Below are 23,770 nucleotides of genomic sequence, written 5' to 3' on the forward strand. Positions count from 1 at the left end.
CCTTATTTTCGCGTGGGGTAATGCGGGGGTTCGTACAACTTCTGACGCCAAACTTTGGGGGCGAATGTACCCCGCCATCACTGAATTGTCGGGGCCGTTGGCTCCCGACTCCCCCACCACATTTTTCCCACTACCCCCAGCTGCTCTGTGGGGTTCGGGCAAGTGACCTCCACTACCCCGCCCTCATGTGCTGCTGACCGCGTCTGCATGTTTTAACCGATGGGTAGGGCGCGTCGCTTTATGCTGGCGGTGCGCTGCGAGGCGGTGTACCGCGAGGAGCGCGTTCGCCCGTAAAAACTCCCTCCCGCCCGTGAACAGACTTGCGTGGCACATGTCTCGCTCCAACCCCAGTTCCACGTGCCCCGGTAATAACAAACGCGCCTCTACCCCCTGCCCAGCCCCGTACACCAATCGCACGCGAGGGGGTTGGGGTCGAGGGCAGGGTGGGTGGGACGTTTGCCGTGCACGCGCCGCCGATTGAGGAGGGTCGCCCGGCTCTGAGTTAAAGAGCCCGTTCGAACAGTCGCACGAATACGCACGCGCTCGGCGCTTTAGCTCGCTACTTCGCGATTAGCAATCGCGCAGGCATGTGACCACAACACCATCGCACAGACACACGAGCGCTAAACACCACCGAAAACAGTCGCTTGGGCACGCGCCCGCCGAACAGCACACCCATAAACAGCTATGTAGGCACGCGCACGCTGAGCACTTCGCCCCGATGTTAACAACCGCGCGTGCGTGCGACCACCAAGCACTCTTTACTCTCGTATCAGCCGCAAACAGCCGCGTATGCGCGCGAGTGCAAAATAGTACTGTACACACTCGTACCGGTATGGGAACACCAAACACTCCGTCTCCCTCCTCGCACTCACAGCGACCACGACACAGCTTTATCCTCTATTAGCGGTTTTATTCCCCGCGAGTATCCCGCTAACTACGAGTGTCTGTTCGATTCAACAGGCCCACCTAACCTATTCCTCAAGGAGCCCAGATTCAGCTTATCCTGCCTATAGCTCCGCTTTCTACCCTCTATTCAATAGCCCAAACTTACCTTTCCTCTACTTACAATTGCTTCCACTTTGCTGCGCTGAACGCTGTAGTAAGGCGATACTGTAAGTCGTCTCCGGAGAGGGTTGAGTCTAGCTGCGCTGGACTCGTCGCACGAACGTCTCGAACGGCTGACCCTCCTGCCCCGTGGACCGCGATGAATTTGCAGCAGAAGACTTTTTTACTGTCCCCCTCACCTCCTTTTTATCCTACCTATCACCAAACATATTGCACGGACCCTACACATCATCGCCCGTGCCTTTTCATATTCGAGTCTATTAGCTTACCTATAACAAAAGGCACTCCGATGCTTTCGCACCTATGCTGCCCGGCCCAATCGGAGGTCACGTTATTTTTATCTCATTGTCATCAAGTCCCTAATCCCATTCATAATAAAGGCGCACTGTGGTTCTCACACCCCAGGTGGCCCTGTCCATTCAGATCTTGGATATTCTTTCCCCTTTGTTATCTAGATCCCTGATCCTAACAAAGGCATTCCGTCCTGTGACCTTATCTAGCACAAAAGGCATTCAGATGCTTCCGCCCCGCGTCGCCCTGCTCATTCAAAGGCCTGAATGCTCCTATCTTGTTGTCATTTGGATCCGTGAGCTCACCTATAATCAGGGGCATTCAGTTACTAATTCCATCTATAACAACAGGCATCTCGTGGTTCACACGCCCCGTGCCGCGTGTGCAATTTCGTCCGTGGTGGCGTTACGGCCTCTGCCGCGACTACGTGATTTCAATATCAGGTCACGGCGCCGCGGTTCGTGTCAGCTACGGGGGGAGATTGCCCAAATTCCTGGCCGTAGGAAACCATGAAACTTAATCCCATTAGGGGCTTCTGGAAAAAAACCTATCGGTCAGGTGATCTCCCCTTCCGGCGTTCGTGCGGGGGGGGGGGGGGGGTGGGGGGGGTGCGGCGCAATGCGCCGCGTCGGCGTTGTCACACCCCGGGGGTGGTGTCGCGGTGGTGGGCACCGTCCCCAATGGAGCTACTCCGCCGTGGTGGCACCACATAATTCCTGCAGTCACGAAAGCTTCGAATCTAATTTCATCCACATCATCTACATCATCATCCACATCATCACCAACATCATCACCCACATCATAATCATCATCTACATCATCATCAACATCAATATCATCCACATCATCATGACCACCCACATCATCTTCAGCCACATCAGCATCCTCCACATAACCCTCATCCACATCACCATCATCCACATCACCATGACCAACCACCATCGTCTTCGGCCACATTACCATCGTCCGCATCATCAGCATCGTCCACATCATGATCTACATCATCTACATCATGATCCACATCATCTACATGATGCACATGATAATGATCATCATCATCTGCATCCACATCATCAACAGGGGGCTTTGAAGTTGGACGCGTCCCGACCAGAAGGGGCGATGACTGATGGCCATGAACGGCGAGGGGAGTGGCGACCAAGTGAACGGAGCGCGTCTGGGATTGACCACATCCGGGGAGATAAAGCGGTGCGTACAGCAGCAGCAGCAGCCCGAGCTGCTGCTGCGTGGATTGTTACATCGCGGGGTTGTGGAAAGGGCGACGGCTTCAGGGAAGCCCTCATCCAGCAGTGGATTCATCATGCGTGACCGCCCGGCAAGGGATGGTCAAACAGCCACCAAAACATTGTGGTGAGGCATTCATCTAGCAGGAGATTGAACAAGCCGTGTGGATGTTCATGCATGGGGTGCATAATCTAAGTGTCCGTGTCACATCAACAATTGCAACAATATTCTTACAAACATCTGACCATCTTGTTAACCAGGTTTTGCATTATCACCATAGTACTGTGTTGCATATATGACACATTGAATCAAATTACAAAGTATTTGAATGCTATAAATTTCCAAAGGAAAAGCCACTTCGTTTAGCTATCATTTGTGGCCAGGTAGCTTTGAAAAATAACTCTTTAGCTCGTTGTGCCTTACCTGGTACGAATCTTGACTTAAAGCTTTCATGACTGCAGGAATTCATATTCTTTGGGTCTTTCTTTCAGTAAAGCCACGTAGATAGAAAAAATAAAAAATAAACTAATAACAATATCACGACGTTTCGATCGCAACAAGAAAAATGCTAAACCCTCACAATACAATGGCCACCCCACACAGCTCCGTAGTACCTCTCCCACATTGGCATTAACTACCCCGCCCATCTCTAAACCATTTGTAAACAGCCCGTTGATTGGTGTAGACCTACTGCAGGTGTCAGAGACCTTCCCCACATTAACATTAGCTACCCCGCCCATCTCTAAACCATTTGTAAACAGCTCCATTTGTAAACAACTGTGTACAATGTTTATTAGGTTTATTAGGCTAACTCTGCTAACCTCGGAACCATGATCCAGTGGGACATGGAGCGGGGAATCCCAGGAATATAGATACAAAACGGCTTATCACGATGCTGCATTGTCAGCATAACGGTAGACACTTGGCTGAAGATATCAGGTTGACAGGCATTCGTAACCACTGCGTGCTCCCGGTCGTATGCGCTGAGACATCGTGACTACCCTCGGAAGATTCCATACACCCCCTGCTCACACCATCCATGACCTTCCACCCTGGGCCTGTTCTACTCACGCTGTGCCCTGGCTACTCGTGTTCTTCAGAGCGAGAAACCACAGCCTGCACCTCTATGGGATGGCATGGCAGGTGCATACAAGCCTGCGGGCGTATTGTGGTAAATAGTTATGTTTTTTCCCCTTGTTACCCCGATGCGCATGGCTATTCAGGATTAGGGATGCCCCAACTGACAGACTGAGTGGTGGTGGTGGTGTTGGAGTTAATAAAAAGGGGTTATTGCATCCAGGGTGAGTGCCGGATGGACCATGTTAGTGGAATAGAAGGGGGAGACCTACACCTCAACTACATCTGTGTATCTTTGTCTCTGTGCGTCTGTCTGTGTTTCTGTGTCTTTGTGATTCTATTCGCCTGTTTTTATGTCTCTGTTTAAGTGTTTGTATATTTGTTTCTTTGTATATGTTTTTGAGTGTTTTTTTGCTGTGTTTCTGTGTCTGTATATGTTTCTGTATCTTTGAGTGTCTGTGTTTTTGTATTCCTGTGACCGTGTCCCTGTCACTGTTTCTGTGTCTCAGTGTTTCTGTGTTTTTGTGTTTATGTATCTCTGTTTTTCTGTATGCCTCTTTCCCACTGTGACTGTGTTTCTGTGTCTCTGTGTGTTTTTGTGTCTTCATGATTCTGTGTCGCTGTGTTTATTTCTGTGTCTGTGTCTCTCTCTTGAACTGAGTGTTTTGCACTCTTTTCACGTCAGGGAAGCCGCCCCCTCCCCATCTAATGACGTCATCAACAGATGAACTGGTGACTTTTTTTGCAATGACCCTTCTCCATGTCATCAATAATAGCGTAGCATGTGAGGCTTTGACTGAATTAAAATATACAATAGACACAATAGGCGACGTTTTGGGAAATGGACTTCCTTTCTTCTTCATACCACATTCACAGAGAAGCCAGGAGAGAGGCAGATTGGATGCTAAGAGCTGCAGGCATGCATTGGTTTACACCATGGGCCTGGGGCCCGATGAGAATCACATTTCACACGAGTTTCAACGTTCAGGTTCTCATCAGCGGCAGAGTCAGGCTCGATTGAGCCTGATTAAGGTGAATCTGCTGCTGATGAGACACTGAATGTTAAAACCGGTCCAGAGTTTTACTTGTAAGAACAAATGGATAAAGTGAGCCAGAGAGGCCCTCTGGTGCTTTGTCTTCATCGGCGTTGATAGCAAGCCAAGTGTTACAGAGTATCAGAGGAGGTGGGTGTGTGCGTATTTGCCTTTTCGGAGTTGGTGGGATGCTAAGTTTACCAAACTAAAGTCAGTATCCATCACTCTGCATGAACATAAAGGGCCGGTTGACTCTGCCCACATATGTATATATGTTGAACTTCTTTCGCAGTATACGTAGCCAACCTTACTAATCCGAAGTCCACGTGTGTACATTAAAGCCATCACCATCTTAACTACACGTTCAGGGCAGTGCATGAGGTCTCGAGGCTTAATTTTTGCATTGTGTAGATGATAGAGGTTTTTGGGAGGCACCTGGGGCCTAAAGGTGCGGTAGAGGTAATGGACACTGTTTGACCAGAGGAAAAAAAACTGCACCACGTAGTGTGTGTAAACACATCATAGCGGTAGTCAAGTCGAGCGGCTGAGTTTATTGATTGCAAGGGCCCTTAATCAGACCATACCGAAAGTGACTCATCGGGGCCACTGTGCATCAGCGTCCACACCGAGTGGAACCGTTCTATGCATGATAAGGAGGCACAAGTCCCACAGTGGGTTTCAAGGGGGAGTCGGTGAAGCCAAGACCCAGACCCCTCCCCGTCCCCTCCCCCGCTCATGTGAACTCCGAGTTGCATGACATACAGACGAGTTTGAGACGATGTTACGAATATTGTATTTTTATTACGTCTTTTAAACCAACAAAAATACTTATATAACTATGAATAAAATTAATCTTAACTGTTAACAGGTGGCCTTGGTACTTGCCCTTTTTGGCTTCATCTGTGATATCACCAGGCCACCTCAGCTCTCAAATGCTGGTTCAGCTATGCCCTTCCATGTCCTGGAAACCGTGGCGAGGTCATCCTCTGAGGACTGCCCGGATGAAAACCAGGATGGCAGGGCCCAGCGTAGGGCTAACTACACTAATGGGCTAGTCCCATGTGTCTGGTGTGTGTAGTGTGTATGTGTGTACAGTCAGTTCTGCTATAAAGCATGTTTTCATCACGCAAATATTGTATTAAGGAACACATTCTTTTTATAACGCGGATGAGAATTGGATAAACGCGATTGAGTGAATAGAACTATGCCATGCGAGTTGGAAAAAGCGGTTGTATGGCTGCCTCGGCATAAGATTACGCAAGGCGAATCTAGATGCTTCCCATGCACCTCAGTCATTGTTCAGCCTGCATACGCATCTTGCGTGTCATCGCGGACTGTGTTTTACTCTATACAGTATTGCTATATTCGTCTCGCTTTATCATGCAACTTTGTAGATTTTTATTACAATGCAATATTAATGAATCAACCATGTTTCTTCTAATATTATGTTTATCATGTTGTTAGTAACTTTATTTGATAATATACATTTGTTAAACGTTATAAAGTACGTTTTATGGGTGGAAAAGGGGTAACTTTTGATGCTATGGAAACAAATTAAGCCTTTAACATGTTTTTCCTATACTTGCCTAATGACCAAATTATAGTCGACCCTTCTGCATCGCGACTTTCCCCATTGCGGTTTCAATATATTGCGGGGTCGTTATAAGAAATAAAATGGGAATTTTTGGGGAGTTTTTGGGAGTTTTGCGAAAGCCACAGATGACACGCGAAGGTCAGCAGACGACACAAAAAGTTTAGGGACTCATAAATCCATAAAATATACAGTACTGTATAATATTAATCTATTGTATCTTTGAATACCATAAATATACACAATTTATTTTTTAAAGTTACATTTTGTAAAAAGTTACATTTGCTAAAAGAACGCAAAAGCCAGCAGACGACACGCAAAGGCTGAACATGTAGAGATAATTTAAAAACTTTAGTAACTGGAGGTGCTTGCTTCGCTCACCAAGGATACCAAAACATTTAACTTGGTTTTTGCAGATCGCGGGGCCTGCACCCCTAACCCCTGCGATCTCGAAGGGTCGACTGTACTTGTTTAATTACCAACTTACTTAATGACCGCATTCATGGAACCAATTACTGTCGTTAAGAGGGGATTTATTCTAAATGTGTGGGGGTAAAAAACTCAGATGGGATCTGATATTGATGCTAGCACCGGAAGTTGCTCATGTATTCGCTTAGGCGAGCATGTGTGTATACGGTGTGTGGAATGTGTACGCGCCCAGGATGAGCATTATGGTCGCATGCGGTGCATTTCTTAAAGCCACGGACGAATGAGCATACGGCCCTGTATGCTCGAACCAGACGTGACTTCTTCTTCTCTTTCTGCAGGGGTTCACCCCACTGTCTAGTCTCCTCCTTGGCGGATGCCTCTGAGTGGATTGATGTGTCCACAACAGGGACACACTGACTCGGCACTTCCTCATCCCTCGGCACTTCCTCATCCCTCGGAATTTCCATCTGTTGAGACACACAGAAATATGTGGCACACGTGGCAATGGTGATAATGATGTAAGGATTTATGTGCATTTTTTTTATCTTACTGTGTCCATTAACTTACGTGTGTATGTTCAACTTATTTCGCACCGTACATAGCCAACCGTGCCAATTGCAGGTACGGGTGAAGGACAACAAACTACATTCAATCATGAGTTAAAAAAATAGTTTTCAATCTATATTTAAACGTTAAGACAGAGGTTCTTTGTAAGCCATCTGGCTTCCATGAGAGATTCGTTCATGAGGCTATCCACATATACAAGCACAGAGACAATTTTAACCGAGAAGTTGGATTCTATCTTAGCAATCATTGGAAAGATTTGATAAACCATTTCAGGTCTTAATTGATTGTTCACGATTACAGTGGCTTTCAGACAGCATACATTATAAAAAAATTCGTCTCCCCCCTCCTCTTTTCAGAATATAGATGGACTAGTCCTAAATAAACTGCCAAATCGTTGCGCGTGGCGCTAACGTTTTTTATAAATAAATAAATGTGCCGTTTACAAATAAATTTATGCAAACCAACACACCTGAAGACGACCGTTTGAGTTATGGTCGAAACGTCGTGAGAATTTTTTTATTGTTATATATATTTTTTATTATTTTGTTGTTTCCCTTCAACGTGACTTTACCGAAAAAACTAAGCATATGCCCCAATGGTGTTGTGGTTCATTTATGGTTCATTTGTGGTAAGCACTTTGTGTGTATTGAATGTGATGTATTCGTTTAGCAAGTGTAATCCAATGCAGCTCCGTGAACACTGGACGGACATGGTTGGATCTTGCAAAGAATCTTGTACATGCTGCAGCTTCCTAATGCTATTTCCAGACGTCCCGTAGACTAGTAAGTTGCAATAATCTAACCTATACGCCACGATGTTGGCTATGTCATGACTCAATAGTGGCTGATTGTGTCATAGAGCCCTGATAAAAAAAATTGCAGGACCTGACTATATAAAAAAGGGAGAAGCATAAATCCTCCACTATTGGTGATGACTGGCAGATGAACCTTCTGTTCTCCCCACTGTGCCACCTTGATGTATTTGTCCCCCTGGTGGTCCGCTAATTGTGAACATCGCTCCACCACCCTCAATTGTTGTTGGAGGGTCAATGCTTACAACTGTCCAGTAGCCTCAAGGTACGTGTAGCCTGGCGTTGCCCAGTGGCATCCTTCACCGAGCCCCCTCCACATAAATGATATACATATATCGATATATGTTCCTTTTAAGGGCTTTCATGTAAGAGTATGTGAGTCTATTGGTTTCTATAAGTGTATAGACCATGTGAGTGTATGAGTCTGGGTCTTTATATGTGTATGGACCACGTCAGTGCATGTGAGTCTATTTGTCTATGTATTTGTAAATGTATGGCTGATGTAAGTGTATGCAAGTTTGTGGGTCTCTATGTAAGTGTGTGGACATTAAGGGCCTTCATGATGGTGGGCAATCTCAGGTAAAGCTACGTGGCCAGAAGTCAGAGCCATTCCCTGTTTACCTTGGGGTGCGAACGGGATGTCCTCTGCCTCCCACATTATTTAACATCTTTTTTGACCACGTAGTCTGTGGAGCCTTTGATGGCTGATCGATGCCTGGGTGGGGTCGAATAATGGCTCCCTATTGGTCAACCAAGTTATGTATGCTCATCTGGTGATTGCTGCTCACTCAGAGGCGAAGTTGGAAGCACAGCTGTTGAACCTGGAGTGTACTACTGAGAGGTGTAGTCTTACCATCAGTTGCACCAAAACTAAGCACTTGCCTGGGTATTTTGTATCATCATACACTCCACACCCTCAGCTCCCTGTTGGTCATGGAACAGTTGTGGAGAGAGTGGAGAGTTTCCCAAACCTGGCCAGTGTGCTTATGACCAGCTCCGGTTCGACAGCAGAGGTTTCACTCTGAATCAGCAGTTTGGCGGCGTTTATTTATCGGCTGAGCAATGCTGTTTGGAAGCTACCTAGTTTGTCGCTCCACACGAAGCTTCAGATCTTCTCGGGCACAGTCATGCCCTCTCTTCTCGATGCTTGTGAAACGTGGACCCCTCTAAAGGAACATCTGTGCCTGTTAGGGACGTTTAGGCTGGCCTTCCTTCGATCCATCCTAGGTTTAACCAGGCTGGGTTGTGTGAGGAACTCACACACTTCGGGACTAATGGCGGATATTGGTATGGAATATGTGAGTGTATGACAGTATATGGGTCTCTCTTTACGTGTGTAGTGTAATAACGCGGGCTGCTGACGAGGAAGCGGCAGAGGCAGCAGGGGTCAGTACACACATCAGCAGAGGAAGATCTAAAGGGAAGCCCAGGAATAAATCGATCTGAAGCCTGATAACCTGCTAGTAGGTTCGAAAAAGAGGGCGTGGCAAGGGCGGGGCGAGGCCACGCCAGGCGAATAAAAGGGGGCCTGGGACGGGAGCTCGGGGCTGTTGCTGGAAGTGGATCCCCTCGCCGTGTCGCCGTTCGTCACCTTCGTCGGTTCCGTCTACGACCACCTTAGACGCCGCAAGCTAGACAGCCTGCAGACTGTTCCAGCTAGGTAGTACCTTGAAGAACATGGATGTGTGACTAGTGCGTAGGCACGCAGGGCACATGTGGTTTCCTGACGTGTGGAATAAGGAAGGTCCCTTAAGAACCCTGTCTCCGACTGAGTCACTACACGTGCATGGACCATGTAAGTACATGAGTCTGTGAGTCTCTATGCAAGTGGATGTTTTTACATGCCAGACTATGGACAATGGTGTTTAATGGGAGATATGGCTTGGAAGATGAAGAATAATCAGAATAGAGGGTGGAGCTAGTGATCAAAGAGGAGCGTTCGCAAGTGATGTTAAAATATTAAACTATTTTCTTTTTACCAGGTGACTGAATGGTAAAACCTCTCGGTGGTATGGTGGGGGCGGGGGTGTGTTCTTACTCCAGGCAGCGGCTAATGAAGTCGTGGAACTCCGTGTCCTGGCTCCCGAGTGCCAGGTAGAGGGGGTGACTGCCTGGGACCCTGCTTTGTCCGGACATCAAAGGCATCCCCGAACCATCTGCAGGAACGATGCAGACCAGGTAAAACATCACAGCAAACCACAGGACCCTTGTACACCCACAGCGCAAAAACAAAATCGTTTAGTGCTCTGACATAGATCAGTGGGAGTGCTTTTACCACTTGTTGCAGAAATTCACGGTTCAAATTCTGCAAGCCGCCCTGGTTACTACTTCAGTATTAACCATATGATGCTTTGCGCTGTTTGATTTAAAATGGGACATTACAGACCTTGTGAAGTAAAAAATTACCATGCTGGCGTTATGCCGGCTACTGTGAAATGACTGCAGTTGGTGTCTGTGAATCACAGCAGGCACCTTCTTTGTGATAGCTTTACATTCTAAGAATGATAGCGCAAATACCAAGTGCAATCAATAATTATTAACTATGATAAATCCTAAAGGTAAACAAAGAAGAGCTATTTTAACTGTGATTTAATCTCTTTCAAGCAAAACATTCTTTTTTACCAGGTAAAGCCCACTGAACTATTGCCTCTTCTTCAGAGGCGACCAGGCAAAGGGGAGAAGATATGTTCCCGCAATGTACAGCAGCCAGGGTGGGGATCCACGTGACGACCTTCTACATTGCAGGTGAGGGAGGAAACGTCTCCTCGCCTCTGCAGCTTCCCAAAAACGTCCGATCTGATTGCTAAACGTGGTTTTGAGCATTGCCCTTCACATTACAGATGATTCTACTAAAATAATGATTACTAGTCACAACTGGCGTCTCTTTAATCGCTTGCACTTCATGGTACTTTAATTTGCTTGCCTGTGTCAGGTGGTGGAGAGCCTTAATGACACAAATTTGGGCAGATCACCATGAGGCCTAACCCTTCCCCAAAAAAGCATTACAAATTATATTGACTGCAAAAACACGTGTGGAAGTCGTTAACTATGCAAAGTAATGCCCCACTAAACTCTTAACAGACCCAGCTCCGCCTCAAACTTAACGCGGTTCCCCCGCTCGCCCCTTCACTCACCAAAGTACTTGTTTCTCCCAGGCGCGCCATCAATCAAATTCTGAGGAGGCATCCCGAGGGTCTACACACAATTTACAAAGAGACAATGATCACCCATACAGTATTGACACACTTGTGTGGCATGTTTTGTCTGTGAGCACCTACCGATGATGGCACAGTACCCAAGGCCACTCCGCAGTAGCTATTTTACAAATCACTCTAGGTATTGATTTAATGCTGAGTCGATATTTGAGAGGCCAAGGACTGGTCCAACATTCAACACAACACGGTCAGGGCGCTAACCACTCAGCTACCACTCCCGATGGTTCTCGCATGCAGGCACACGGCAGTGTTATTGGCATGGCCCAGCAATACCGCGTACGCAGCACGTTGCAGAAGTTCACCGATCAATCCCAGTGACTGCCCCGGTATTTCCTGCAGTATTAAACCACAAAATACAATGCACCATCTGCCTCAGTCACAGCGGAGGTTATGGGTCCCGTGGCTTAATTTGAAATTGCTTATATGGTTGTGACAATTGTCTTCATTACAAGCAGTTGAGATGAAACAACAATAATTGGCGCGATAAATGTTCATCTGACAATTCAAATTGTTTGCAGGTGGTTTTAGGGTGACATTGGGCCAATCCGTGGCCTCACGCAATAATCTATCACGAGTCATAACACCAACTCTAAAAATCTATGCGTTCTGCTCACGGTTACCTTGACGGGTCTACACCTGAGTAATTGGTTCTGTCACGCGGTTGTATGCAACTCAGTAGCTTGTGTGTGGACAACCCTGCAACCAGTCGCGAGCACTTGTATGCCTCTTTCTCACAGAAGAGACGACTTAAGTGGTTTGCTCAGGGAATTGTAAGGAACTATTTCCTGTCGCATGTTCTATTGGTCATACCAATTTTGAATATTATGTTAATACCCTTGATGTGGAAATACTCGCTGAGAAGTGAACGTGGTTAGAAGCAATGACTGAGTTGGGCAATTTCAAGAGCAAATTGGTCATGAAATTGATGACAATAACGGAATTGTCAGTGTTACTGCTGTGTGGGCAATACCTCCATATAACACGGGAGCTGGTCGTGTTTGTTGATGGCCAGAAAGAGGATGCGTCCAGTAGCCAACTCGGCCACTGTACAACCCAGTCCCCACATGTCAACCGGGAAAGATGACATGTGGCCCAGGTACGCCTCTGGGGCAAGGTACGCGTGGGAACAAAAAATCTGTGAACCTGTGAATTACAAAAGACAAACATCACCAATATAGCCTTTAACAGCAACACACAGGCACGAAAAAACAAGTATAAAAACACATGTACTCACCCATAGGTCTAGACACATGCACACACACAGGCAGAGAGATGCAAACACGTGTACACACACACACACAAAACGTCCCCATATAGCCTTTAACAAATTTCTCTGGAATTTGCTTTTAGCGAGCACCTAATGAAGGCCTGAACAACACACACGAGGATGGGTGGCCAGCACCACGCCCATCCACCTTTGTCTCCTAAAGTGGTGGTGCCTAGACACCGCACATGGTACTCATTTATGGCTGAGTCGACCTAGGAGGGGGCCAGGACTGGTTCAGATATTCATAAACGCGCATTTTACTCCAGTCACCAGGATTATAGTGCTGTTGACTAACCCCAACACTACGGTTCCTCACTGCATAAACAAAGAAAAGTTCCCCCGTGTAGCCTTAGACATTGTTGGGGCAAGTGCAATTAGTGACAACCTATGAAGTCTGGAACGAAACTTGAAGGGGGTGGGTGGCCTGCACCGTGGCTGGCCGCCTTTGTCTCCTGAGTGACATTGTTTACACACCACACCAGGTACTCATTTGAGACTGAGTCTACCTAGGGGAGGCCCATGACCGGTTCAGAAAACTGCCACTCGAACCTGGGTCGCCAGTTTAGTTGTGCAGTGTGCTAACCACTACACTACTGCTCCTCAAACTGCATAAACACACATTCTCACACTCAGCCACACACTCATGACTCACGTTGGCATCCCACCAAAAAGCTGTTTTCAAAACACATCATCCGGATGGTCCCTGCCCCAGGCTCTTTAATCGACATGTTCCTCTATACGATGGGCAGCAGAAGATATTCACATTTAGAGGTTATGATAATAATGTCAACTTGTAATACGCCAATGCCATGCAGTATTCACTCTATCTGGAAGAGCGAGAACCACTCTGAGGCACGAGGAGGGGCCACAGATGATGTTTCACACCATTGGTGCGATCCACCAACCTGCGGCTCTACAGTGCTGAATTACAGGCATGCAAACTATTCAGCCAGCAGAAGATTGATCATGTAGCAAACTTACCATAATAAATATTAAAAGGGGAATTGGAGATGACATGCTTTTGCCAAGGTTATTCAAAGCGACTCAAGAGAATGTTTTCTGACAGCTGCCAATGGGGTGCCAATTCGGATGTATTTAGATGAGATGATGCCAATCGATAATCTCATGTAGAGCACTTTTGGGTACCCGGCGTAAAAGAGGGCGCTCTTATCATACCTGAATAACGATTGTTACAAGAGGGCCGAACGGAACTTGTAGCTGTGAGTGTGAGTTAGGCAGAAGCATGCACATGCATGAAGTTGGTAACGTATTCTCATGCGCATGAGCAGCATGAAAACAGGTGGGTAGCTGTCAGGTTAAAGCACAGCTGCTTATTTGCAAAGCCTCCTTTTACTTGCACTGGTTTGTGTCTCCATGATTTGGGCATTGCTTTGTTTCGACGTGTCTGGTTTTCTCTTGTGCGAGTCCCTAATAGCAAAAAACCTTTAAACTTAAGTTTCACTCATACATAACCCTCTGTACGACAGTTATCATGACCCACAGCTATTGACAGTTTGACAGAGTGGATGCATTAACGCTTTGATCAATGGGTCTAGGTTTTACGAGGACGAGCCCCGAACGGGAACTCAAATTAATGCTGCAGTTGCGCTGAACGTGGTCTCCACTGACCGGCTTGATGTCCCCATGCACGATTCCCTTTGCATGGAGTTGAATGAGGAATTTGAGAATGGACTTGGTGAAGAGTTTCACCATTGCCATCTCCATGTGCTGGGGTGCCGTGCAATCAACGGCACTTAACAGACGTCTTCTGTTAAAGAGACAACAACACAAAGTCAGTGCCATCCTGTAAAGGGCTGAGTCAACAATAACAATTATTATACTCGTTTATCATATGGAAGCCCCACTAAATGTAAACACATTTTCCCGAGGGTCCTGCCAAGTTCTCCTGTCGGGGTGACATTGTTCCTATGTGTAATCCCAACTGAGTAATTTTAAGGTATTTCCTCAGAATTGGCAAATTTGTCGGATTCCAGTTAAATTGTGTGCGAGTGTTTTGCTATTGGAGGAATCCGGAGAATGCAGAGGAATTCCATGCAGAACAAGGGGAAAACAAACTCCACACAGACACTTATATCCGAGTCAGCAATCGAAACCAACCTCTTGGTATGATGCACGAGTGTTACCACTGCCGCCACACTGCCGGTTGTTGGCGTGGCTGTAGAAAAATGAGCAAGTCTGGAGGTGAAAATGGAGTGGAGCAGCCAGCTTTGCATGTCTCTGTTGAGCTGCTCAGACAGCGGGTATACGTACTTCGGTATGAGCTGCATGACGAGGCAGTTGTGACCCCTGAAGGTGAAAAAGTCGAGGATTCTGACAACGTTGACATCATCATTAGCCCAGCCCTGAAGTTGGAGCAAGATGTGGTACTCCATCCACTGGCTGTGGTCTTCCTCAGCACTGCACAGCGGAAATCCACAGCTTCATATTAATTACAAGAAGTGACCCTTGTAACACGCAGTATGTCGCTCGCTCTAAAAGACAGTTGTCCTTCATCACACCTGCGATTAATACAGTGGGCTACGTACGGCGCGAAAGAAGTTAAACATAAATCCAGAGAAAACCCACACATATGAGCACCATAACACTACCCACGTAAAGATCGAATTGATTTACTGTCCTGCCTTCTCCATGCAAGCCATTGTGAAGTCTTACCTGAATGACTGTCTCCACATCTTCACAGCCACTCGGGTGTTGGTCTTGTGGTCACGGCATTTGAAGATCTGGCTGTAAGGTCCGACCACCTTCTTCAGCACCTCATACCGGAAATTGAGGTGCTCATGCTCGACCTGCGGAGCAATCACATCAACTAAGTATACTGATCCAGTCACTGCTCATTCAGTCACTGAGTATGGATGCAATATTTTGTATGGCATGTGTAAGAGTGATTGTGTGAATGTGTCAGGTATGTTGTTCTCCTGTTCTGCAGATGATCATGGTGTTTGTCAGTGTGCAGACTTTGTATGTTCTCCACTTGTTACGTGCCCTGAGGAGAGCCGTACCGAGACATAATGGTTGTAGACATCATCGTAGCCATGGTTCTGGGTGCCAAAGCCTTTGTTATGGACGCCGAAATACCAGATGTTATTCACGGTGAGGACCTCGCTTCTCTCGGTGGGGGTCAGGAAATCCCCAAAGAGCTTCAAGATTTCTGCAAACATAAGAACAATGATGATGATTAATACTGTACTATTGTTTTAATATTGTTTTGTTAAATAAAACGTTTTCGTTTCTTTAATTTATTCATTAAGCAATGTAGTGTTTTTTTTTTTTCCATTGGATTTTTAACCAATTCCGTATTCCTGTAACATGTGAAGAACAGACTAATGACAAATTTGGTATCACCACCTATGCAATCGCGCTTTTGACATGAAGACTTGTTTAACATCCAAACGATCGCAGGACACCCAAGAAACATAACCTGGCTGCTTATTTGGCCCTTCCTGCTGAAATGATAATAAAATATATGATGCTTGTTTACCCAAAAAGGCTCCACTGAGTGCCTGGACTGCATATAATCACCAACACTATTTTTTTAGCATTGGGATGTGTTAATAATTTTCTTTCGCTGTGTGGAGGAAACTGGATAGCCTGGAAGAATCCAATGCAGAGCAGGGGGAGATCATCCCGACTCCAAAGAGAAATGCACGAGGAGTGTTCCTGCTGTGCCACTCTGCCTCGCAACATTTTTATTCCATAACCATTCACATGCTTGTTTTTGTTTTCAACTATGGCCACCATGACGTCCCCCACCATGACTTCTCTAATCATATCTATCACCTCGTGGGGTTTTACTACTGGCGATGGCAACGCCGTCCGATGTGGGCAGCGCACTCCATTGCACGCCGCTCCTGGAGCCCACCTTCTCTTCAGCCTTAGCCATCTACACACACGGACAAAGATGCAGGTCACCCGGTATAACCTTTAGCAATCTTATATTCTTAGTTCTTTCGGTAAAGTCACGTTGAAGGGAAACAATAAAATATATATAAAACAATAAAAATGTCGTGAGAATTTTTATTGTTTTATATATATTTTATTATTTTATTGTTTCCCTTCAACGTGACTTTACCGAAAGAACTAAGAATATTAATTACTGCAGTCACGAAAGCTTTAAATCAAAACTTTAGCAATCTGTTGGAGAAAGTGCAGTAAGTGAGCAATGAGCCAACATCGCTGAGGGCGTGGGTTCCACAGTGAGGAAGGCCAGGCTTTGGCAATATGGGGCGAAGTTGCTATGTGGTCCAGCCATTGGCAACTCCCAGTGGCAGTTGTCCATGTGCATGAGTCTACCAGTGGACTAGTAGTCTACCAGTGGACTATTAGTCTACCAGTGTTCCATGAGTCGACCAGTAGACTATTAGTCTGGATGCAGGAAGTTGTGGGTGCGATGCCGACCCTGTGTGACTGATAGTGAGCATGAAAGTATAAAGTGATTATGAGAGAGTGAGTGAGCGTGAGTGTGAGAGTTTGGAAGGATTAGATTGAGTTTGAGAGTGCGTGAGTTTTAGAGTTAGTGAGATAGTGAGAGCAAGTGTGAAAGTGCATGCGTTTGAGAGTGAGATAGTGTGAAGGGGAGTATCAGAGTTAGTGAGTGAGCATGAGTTATTGATAATAAATGTGAGTGAGTTTGAGAGTTAGTGAGTGTGAGAATCAGTGTGTGAGGGGGTGTGAGTGTGAGAGTGAGTGTGAAAGTTAGTTTGAGATTGATGTTGTGAGAGTGCATGGTAAAGTGAGAGTTAGTGTCAGAGTGAATGTGTGTGAACGTGAGTGAGAGTTACAGTGAGTGTGATAGTAAGTGAGTGTGTGCGAGTGAGACAGATTGAGTGAGTGAGAATGAGAGAATGAGTGTGAGTGTGAATGAATGTGAAAATGAGTGGGGGAGTTAATGAGAGTGAGTGGAAGCATTATAAAGTGAGTGATTGAGTGAGTGTGAGTTAGTGAGTGTGAAAGTTAATGCTGTTATTGAGCGGGAGAGTAAGAGTGTGAGAGTGAGTTAGAGTGAGAGAATGAGTTGGAGAGTGCGAGAGTGTCTGTGAGTGAGATTCAGTGAGAGACAGTGTAAGTGAGATAGTGTGAATGAGTTTGAGAGTTAGTGTGAAAGTGAATGTGAGAGAGTGTGAGCAGGAGAGTAAAAGTGTGTGTGAGAGTGCATGTGAGTGAGCGAGTGAGACAATGAGTATGAGTAAGATAGTGAATGTGAGCATGAGAGTGAATGCTTGTGAGTTATTGAGTGGGAGCGTAAGAGAGTGAGTGTGATAGTGAGTTACTGTGAGAGTGAGTGGGAGAGTGAGAGAGTGTATGTGAGAGAGAATGAGTTAGTGAATGTGAGAGTATGTGAGAGTGATACAGTGAGTGTGAGACAGAGGTTGAGAGTGAAACAGCGAGTCGGACAGTGTGTGAGTGAGCGTGAGTCTCACGGTGCCCCCTCCTCTTCGTCTCCACTCCCCGTAAAGAATCGCAACAAGAGCTCGGCAACTTGTGCTGCACTGCTGCTACCTTCTCTGCACGTCTCACTACACAGAAGTCACGTGTGCAGTGACGTCACTCACCTCCACGGCTATGGCCACGCCCCTATCTCTCCTCCCCACTCAACGAGTGGCCACGTGACCGCCCAACGGTTCGTGCCGTGAGTGTAAGACTTGAGTGAGAAAGTTTGTGAATGTGAGTGTTAGAGTCAGTGTGAGAGTGAGTTTGAGTGAGAGTGATTGAGTGTGAGAGTTAGTGAGTGTTTTAGTGAAAGAGTGAGTGTTAGTGAGAGAGACAGTGAATGTTAGAGTGCCTTTAAGAGTGTGTGAGTGAGTTAGTGAGTGGGTGAGTGTGAGATGGAGTCTCACCGTGCCTCCTCGTTTCCAATCCCCGTAAAGAATAGTAACAGGAGCTCAGCTCTTTGTGCTGCTACTGCTGCTACCTTCTCTGCACGTCTCACTACACGGAAGTCACATGTGCAGTGACGTCACTCACCTCCACGGCTATGGCCACGCCCCTCTGTTTCCGTTGCGTCAGACCCTCAGACCCCTCCCACTCAACGAGTGGCCACGTGACCCCCCAACGATTCGTTGCGTGACTGGTGAGTTAGACTTGAGTGAAAAATTTTGCGAATGTGTCAGAGTGAGTGGGAGAGTATGAGTGAGTGAGTGTAAAAGTTAGTGAGTGTTATGGTGAAAGAGTGTACATGAGAGAGTGAGAGATTGAGAGTGAGTGTGATGCTGAGTGTGAAAGTGAGTGAGAGTTTGAGTGAGACAGTGTGAGTAGATAGGGAGTGTGAGAACGAGAGTGAGTATGCGAGTGAGTGGGAGAGATAATGTGAGTGAGAAAGTGTGAGAATGCATGAGATTGAGATAGTGTGAAGGTGAGTATCAGAGTTAGTGAGTGAGCATGAGTGATTGAGACTACATGGGAGTCAGTTTGAGAGTTAGTGTGAGATTCAGTGTGTGAGGGGATGTGAGTGTGAGAGTGAGTGTGAAAGTGTGAGATTGATGTTGTGAGAGTGCATGGGAGAGTGAGAGAGTTGGTGTCAGAGTGAATGTGTGTGAACGTGAGTGAGAGAGTTACAGTGAGTGTGATAGTGAGTGAGTGCGAATGAGACAGATTGATTGAGTGAGAATGAAAGAGTGAGTGTGAGTGAGTGTGAATGAATGTGAGAATAAGTGAGTGGGGGATTTAATGAGAGTGAGTGGAAGAGTAATACAGCGAGTGAGAGAGTGAGTGCGAGTTAGTGAGTGTGAAAGTGAATGCATGTAAGAGTTATTGAGCGGGAGAGTAAGAGTGTGAGAGTGAGTTAGAGTGAGAGAATGAGTTGGAGAGTGCGAGAGTGTCTGTTAGTGAGATTCAGTGAGAGACAGTGTAAGTGATATAGTGTGAATGAGTTTGAGAGTTAGTGTCGAAGTGAATGTGAGGGAGAGTGAGCAGGAGAGTAAAAGTGTGCGTGAGAGTGCATGTGAGTGAGCAAGTGAGACAATGAGTATGAGTAAGATAGTGAATGTGAGCGTGAGATTGAATGCCTGTGAGTTATTGAGCGGGAACGTAAGAGAGTGAGTGTGATAGTGAGTTAGTGCGAGAGTGAGAGTGCATGTGAGAATGAGTAAATTAGTGAATGTGACAGTATGTGAGAGTGATACAGTATGAGACAGAGTTTGAGAGTGAAACAGCGAGTCTGAAAGTGTGTGAGTGAGCGTGAGTCTCACTGTGCACCCTCCTCCTCGTCTGCACTCCCCGTAAAGAATAGCAACAAGAGCTCGGCTCTTTGTGCTGCTAGTGCTGCTACCTTCTCTGCACGTCTCACTACACTGGAGTCACGTGTGCAGTGACGTCACTCACCTCCACGGCTATGGCCACGCCCCTCTGTCTCTGTTGCGTCAGACCCTCAGACCCCTCCCACTCAACGAGTGGCCACGTTTCCCCCCAACCATTCATGGTGTAAGTGGTGAGTGAGACTTGAGTGAAAAAGTTTGTGAATGTGATTGTCAGAGTGAGTGGGAGAGTGAGTATCAGTGAGAGTGAGTGTGTGTAAGAGTTAGTGAGTGTTATATTGAACAGTGTGCGTGAGAGATCGAGAGTGAGTGTGATGTTGAGTGTGAAAGTGAATCAGAGATTGAGTGAGACAGTAAGTGTGAGTAGATAGTGAGTGTGAGAATGAGAGTGAGACAGTGAGTATGCGAGTGAGTGGGAGAGATAATGTGAGTGTGAGAGAAAGAGTGATTTAGAGAGAGATTTAGTATGAGAGTGAATGTGATGGTGAGGGTGAAAGTGGGAGAGATAATGTGAGAGACAGAGTGAGACAGTGAACGTGAGAATGAAATGTAGAGTGTGAAAGTGCGTGTGACAGAGTTGGAAATTGCATAAAGTTGAAAAGAATGGGGGGTTGAGATGAGGGACAACCAGGAGAGTTCCGTTCACGAGTTCTGTGTGGAGGGTTTGGGAATCTGTAGTGCAGTGACGTGAGGTGAGGTCAATGGCTGGTGAGGCACTGGCTAGTGTCAGGGCCTGATTCAGACACTGAGGGGGGCATGGCCTTACGGAGGGGGCGTGGCCTCACTGAGCGGGCGTGTCCTAACTGAGGGGGGCGTGTTAGATACGTCCCCGTCACTGAGGCAGATGTGATAGCTGCCTCCCCTGGTGCTTTTTCATTGCAGTTTCATGACGAGACCAGCGAGCCTAGATATCTTCATACTTATACGTGAAATAAGTTACATGAAGGCGAGAACATGAAATGAAGGGGTCTACAACCATTACATTGGTGACATACTGAGATTGTAACAGGCACGCGCTTATTGTCCGAACTCAATCCAGTTACTGAGGGGTTGCGCAATCAGAGGGGAGGCTGAGCTCGTCGCTGCCTCACCTCTCTTCTCTTCTTGTATTTGCAGTGGAGCTTCGCAAATTTGGAGATTTTTTTATTTACTAGATTATTCTTTTTTTTTTACTTTTCAAAACCGCTATTTACATTGGATTATGACAGGTGAGGCTCTGCCTCCCTGCCTTCCCTGACCGCATGTCCCTGCTGTAGAGAGGGTTTGGGGCATCTGTCTTGGGGGTTCCGTGTGGGGGGTTTGGGGGTTCTGTATTGGGGGTTTGGGGGTTTTGTGTGTGGGGTTTGGAGGTTTTGTGTGCGAGTTTGAGGTTCCACTCACAAGGGAACAGGGTGTGATGATACAAACTCTCACATGGAGACTAATAGACTCATAAAGAGACTCACAGACTCGCATAGTTCCCATAGAGGTTCACAACTGTGTGGTGGACACTCTAGTCAGTGATTCTGCTATGGCACGCCAAAATGTCGACCAATCTCCACTGTGAAGGTGGCAGTGGGTGGCTCTGCCACGAGGTGTGCCGCCGATTAGAGCTACTGCCAACCCTCGCATTCACAGCATAAATTCAATCCTGGAGAGGTGCTTAAGTGGGCTTGGCGATTGTCACGTTTCTTTTTCGGAGATCTCGGTGTTGCACTGAAGACGAACTTCAACACAGACACAGCTCCTCTCTAGGAGCTAGCTGTACCCATAACATGTAGCTCTGTCAACTGCAAAACCAGGGAGAACAGTCATACACACGCATGTATCCTGCAACACTTTCCAACATGTGAGTCACTAAATCCAACCTTTCACACCGAGTAATTCATGTCCCTCCCGCTCACACCATGCCAGTCCCCCCTTCCAACCACAAAGGCCCCCCTGGAGACAGGGAAAATTCTGTTCGTGATCACCTAAAAAGGTCGATAGGGGACAGGGTGGGTGGCCAGCACCACGCTCAGCCGCCTTTTTCTCGACAGGGCTGATGCTTTACACACCACACCAGGTACTAATTTAAGAATGAGTCAACCTAGGGAAGGCACAGGTCCGGCTCAGATATCGGAGTATCAGGTCGCCGGGTTTGTAGCGCAGCGCGCTAACCACTGCACCACCATCTTCCCCCCACCGCTTCCAACAGGCACCGACATGCTGATGATGGGGGTGAACGGACCCCGCATGCCATGAAGCACACGGGCAACGTCATCTACAACGTCACCTATACGGTGACGGAGATGGGCAACTCCATCCTCATCGTCAAGTGGGGCGATGATTGCATCCCCGGCAGCCTCTTCCGCATCACCGTGTCGGGCAGCTACGGCTAGGGTTCACCATGACAACAATGATACGGTGATGATGATAGTGTGACTACGGTATGGCGATGATGGTACTGAAACAAAGATACGGCAATGATTATACCATGGCAATGATACAGCGATGGTGATAGCATGATGACAATACGGCGATGATGATACTGTGACAATATGGCGATAAGGTAATAACGTTGATGATACCGTGACGACGATATGGCGATGATACTGTGAAAACAATACAGAGCTGATCATAGCGCCATGACAATATGGTGATGATGTTACCGTGATGACGATCCAGCTATGATGTACCGTGATGGCGAGATGGCGATGACACCGTGACAATTATATGGCAATGATACCATGACAATGGAATGGTAATGATGATGAAACCGTGACGACGATACCGCGATGATGAAAACCGTAACAATACAGCAATGATGATATCATGATGACGATACGGCGATGATGATACCATGACAAAGATACGGCAATGATGATACCATGATAACGATAAGCAGTGAAACTGTCACAACAATACGGCGATGATACCGTGACAACGATACGGCGATGATGATACCGTGACAGTGATACGGCAATGATATCATGATAACGATACAGCAGTGATACCGTGACAACAATTTCGGCGATGATGATACCATGATAACGATACAGCAGTGATACCGTGACAATGATACGGCGATGATGAGAGTGATGTTTTATATATGCCTTTTCCAATAATTTATATTAAGAGTGATATTGCCTATTTTTAATGTAATAGATTTCCTTATATATAGATTCAGCGAGTTCCAAAATAAATAAATAATGCAGTGACAGATACCTGTGAACTCCTCTCTTGAGGCAACAAAAGGCCAAAATGAAACGCCCCTCTCACGCTAGAATTACACTTAGGGGCATTTGAGAGCATCTGTGTCCACAGGCCATGAGATTGTTCAGGCCTTGATGTGACATAGGAAATTACTTCAATAAATTAGAACAGACAGACACACACACACGTACACCGGCCAAATGGTCACTCAAAAGGACAGTTGTTCCATCGTTAGAGGAAACCGACCAATCACAGGCCGAGGAGCAAAATCAAAGGAGTTCCGGTTCCTTGTGAGAAGACGAGCCGAGGCAAAACATTTCGACTACAACAAAAAAGCCAAGTCATACAAATCAGTCTTGCAATGGAAAGCTCCGGGGTATGGTCCTCGAAATCAACCATGGGTGTCGAGTCTTGCAGAGGACAGGGGCGATGTGTTGCTAAGTGTTGAGTTCGGCGCTGACAGAGTATCTCTGAAAGTTTTATTCTACATTCATTCTCATGTTATGAGTCGATTGCAGAGTCAAGGACTGCGAGAAGTTGTATTGTACTAAGCTATAAGAGTTGTGAGAAGCTAAGAGGTGTGCAAATACATTTGATGAGTTTTGGAGAGTGAGTGAGGAGCAGTGACAAGCAGCTCAAAGCAGAAGCCCTCCTGGAGAAAGAGGGGGGGCACACGGGTGGTTGCGCAAGCCAGCTGTTCTTCACAGGACCAGCAGAGCAGCGGCTAACCACT

Source organism: Petromyzon marinus, chromosome 3 (genome assembly GCF_048934315.1).
Source record: "Petromyzon marinus isolate PM22_M1 ecotype Great Lakes invasive population chromosome 3, UKy_Petmar_22M1.pri1.0, whole genome shotgun sequence".
NCBI lineage: Eukaryota > Metazoa > Chordata > Hyperoartia > Petromyzontiformes > Petromyzontidae > Petromyzon > Petromyzon marinus.